A 3,833-nucleotide genomic window follows, 5' to 3' on the forward strand; every position below is an offset into this window, starting at 1 on the left:
TGCAAGAGAACGAAGTATCTCGTCATTTGATGAGGAATTGGGATAAGTGATCTGAGGGACCTGTTGTTGGTTGTGCTGGGGTCGTTATGACTGTCTTAGGTGAGGAGCTCTATAAGGTTGGTTCTGATTCTGCTGTCTGTTGTTGTTATTCTACCTCTAGTTTTCATTGTTGTCTCTGCCTCCTCTGTTATAGTTGTCCCTCCAGCCATGGTTGGAATTATCTCTCCAACTTTGGTTGGAGTTGTCCTGCCATCCTTGGTTATAGTTTTCTCATTGGTTGTAGTTGCCGCCTTGTTGATTGTATCCTTGATTCGGGCAGTCATAGAAGTTATGAGTAGCTGCCACAGTGTTATCTTCTTGTTGGAGCTGCAGGTATTCATCAGTATAATGACTATAGTCAGCACAGATTCTGCATACTCTTTGTAGGACTAGCTGTTGGCTTTGTTGTGGTGTGGCAGGCTGAGCTTGTTGTTGTTGGTTCAACTGCATTTGCTTTAGTAGGTTGGTCATTTCACATATACTTTGTGTAAGAGCAGAAGTTTCAGTGCTGGAGGAAACTTTTGCAACAGCTTTTGAGTGGTTGCTCTTGTACCTGTGATTCCTAGTAGACTCAGCTAAGTCGCTGATCAGTTGCCATGCTTCATCTGCGGTCTTGTATTTCTTCAGAGAATCATTACTAGCACCATCTAGTGTAGTTTTATCCTGAGGCTTCATGCCTTGAGTGAAGTAGCTGATTAACACTAGTCTGTCAATCATGTGATGGGGGCATGTGTCCAGAAGGTTCTTAAAATGCTCCCAATACTCATAGAGAGTTTCTGATTCACCTTGAACAATGCATGAGATCTCTTTCCTTAGTCTATCTGTAACTTCAGCTGGAAAGTATTTTTCTAGAAATTCTCTCCTGAGCATATCTTAGTTAGTAACAGTCGCTTCAGGTTGGGAGTAGTACCACTCCCTTGCCTTTCTCTCAAGAGAAAATGGGAAGGCAGTTAACAGAATAGAAATTTCATTCGCATCATGATGCCTAACAGTAGAACAGGCTGTCTGAAAATTCCTTAGGTGCTTGATGGGCTCCTGAGCAGGTAAACCATGAAACTTGGACATCAAGTTGATTAGTGCAGTCTTCAGTTCAAAATCTACAGCCAGAGTTGGATGATGCACTTGATACGGCTGCAGTGTAAAATCTGAGACTCCAGCTTCCTAGAGAGTAATCCTCCTAGGTGCTGCCATTCTATCTGCACGTAAATTAACTGAATTAGTAGTAAAGGAGCTTGTTTCGCTCTCAGATAGCGGTTCAGATTCGCTCTCAGATGAGACTGACGAATCGATAACAATCACTTCATCACCCTCAGAGGCTAACCTGTGTCGAGCTTGCCTAATACGTGAAATAGTTCTTTCAATTTCAGGGTCAAATGCAGCTAAGCTCAGATCAGGCAGCGAACGCGTCATTCAATGAGAGAAACATATAGCTCATGGTAATAAAATAAAAATAAAATATGCAAATAAAAAATAAAAATATGTACACTAATTAATAATTTAGCACACAATTGCAACTCCCCGGCAACGGCGCCAAAAACTGGTGCGTTGCAGAAGTTAGGCCAATTAAGAGATTTTTAATAAGAGAACAGCGTTGCAAGTATAGCTCTTAACCCACTAAAATCCGCCTCACCAATTTAAAAAGGGTGTCACAAAAATTTAGAATAGAAAAATACTGGGAGTATGAGTCCCAGGTCGTCTGCCAACGAGTTGCAAGGAAGGGTGCTATTTTATTAATTAGGAATTTCTATGAGAATTTGAGAGTTGAATAATGAGCAATTAAATAATTGTAAATTTAAGCAATAAAAACTAAGAATGATTATTAATATTCTAAATAAAAAGTCTTGACTGGGGAAATGATTAATTGGAAGTTCTATCCTTGTTGGGATCTCTTAAGTGTAGTATTAAAAAGGTTGTTGTTTTTACTTAGTTAACCCTTACTAAATAAAGGAAAGTCAAGTGATTGAGCTAACTCTTATTCGCAAATCCTAGTCCTCTCCCTTGGGAAGGTCTAGCGTTAGTAAATACAGAACTAGCCAACAACTTCCAGTTTAAACAACACTTAAGCATTCAAACTCAAGTGTCTCCTTTTAATCAACTCCCATGTCAAGTATGGAGTCTACTCCATTGACATGAATATAACACTCATAAAAATAATAGAAGAAGACATGATAAATTAAATAAAATAGGAATTCAAAAATAATTAAAAATAAAAGTAATCCTTTGCACTAACAGTTCATGAAAATAATCCAATTACTACTTTAAACAAGAGTTAAGAATAAAAGAGTAAGTAAGGAAACAAACTAGAATAGTATCTTCAACGGAGATAATGACTTCTTCAATATCCAAAAGCAAAAGCAATAAACTGGGAATGTAAAGAGAACTTAGAGGAAGAGTAATCCTCTCTAAATTCATATCTAAAAACCTAAAACTATTCTAATGAGAATATGTGAAGTTGTGTCAAGTTGCGTAAAAAGGTATGTGTTGAGTCTCTACATGTTCCCTGGCTTTATTCTGTATTTCTGGGCTGAAAACTGGATCAAAACGCAGCCCAAAATCGCCCCCAGCGTTTTCTGTTAATTATGCAGATCGCGCAGGTCATGCGTACGCGTCGTCCACGCGTTCGCGTCATTCAGCGATTTTTCTTGTAACGCGTACGCGTCGTCCATGCATTCGCGTCATTTGTGCAGATTCCAATCCACGCGTACGCGTTAGGCACCCGCACGCGTCGCTGCAATTTTCTCAATTCAGCGCGCTCGCGTGAGCCATGCGCGCGCGTCGGTATTCGCTAGTTATCTCCTTAGTTTCTTGTGTTGCTTCCATTTTTGCAAGCTTCCTCTCCATTTCTAAGCCATTTTTGCCCTATAAAGCCTGAAACAATTAACACACGGATCACGGCATCGAATGGTATAAAGGAGAATTAAAATACATAAATTAAAGATCTCTAGGAAGCAAGTTTTCAATCATAAAACAATACTAGGAAGAAAAATGTAAAAATCATGCAATTAGTATGAATAAGTGGGTGATGACTTGATGAAATCACTCAATTAAACACAAGATAAACCATAAAATAGTGGTTTATCAGGTGCGCTCAGAGTTGCTTCCGATTCTTTAGAACCAAGTTGTGAGTGGATATTATGTCTATAATTGTTTTTAAGTGAATTATTATCAATATTTAAATTGAATTATTATTTTTGGACTTTGGAAATATTCGATTATTGCGATTTTTAAATTTTTGAAATAAGTATTGATTTGTAAAACCTATAATTTTATAAAAATACACACGGGATGATATTTATATATTTTGTAAAGCATATCTGTTTTCTTATTTGACTTTATTGAATTTTAATTTAATTTTAGTATGCATTCTTATATATATTTGATTTACTATGGAATTTAGTAATATGTTAAAGCATTAGAGATTTTTATAAGCGAGTTGGTTTAGATTGGTTTGGGAGACTCTGACTAGAAAATCGTAGTTAACAGCGGTGATGATGTTAACCTAGATGCATCTGGCTCAGACCTCAGCTAGCAGGGGCGTTGCTAGCCTAACATGTAGGCCACACGTTAGATCTGTTATACCGTACGGACACATTAGAGGAAAGGGCTATCCTCAGAGGTGGAGCCGCCCTAGGTGTGTAATATTCGATTTGATTTGACTTCTGGGGAAAGAACTCCCATTTCAGTTCATTCTACTTACTTATTTATCTATTTATTTGCATAATTAATTAATATGGATTCCTCATCTTTGGAAAGAAATATAATTTTCATGGTAAAACTTGTATTCTCTCGTGCGG

General features: G+C 37.6%; 1 non-coding gene across 1 annotated transcript; it reads left to right on the top strand.

Moving 5' to 3' along the window:
* The first annotated feature begins 750 nt into the window (after positions 1-750).
* On the top strand, positions 751-858 carry LOC148562954 (small nucleolar RNA R71). Its single transcript, XR_015887426.1, has one exon. It is a non-coding gene; the product is annotated as a small nucleolar RNA R71 (small nucleolar RNA).
* Positions 859-3,833: the final 2,975 nt, after the last annotated feature.

This window comes from Arachis ipaensis, chromosome B6 (genome assembly GCF_059453495.1).
Source record: "Arachis ipaensis isolate K30076 ecotype BB chromosome B6, ASM5945349v1, whole genome shotgun sequence".
Classification (NCBI taxonomy): domain Eukaryota; kingdom Viridiplantae; phylum Streptophyta; class Magnoliopsida; order Fabales; family Fabaceae; genus Arachis; species Arachis ipaensis.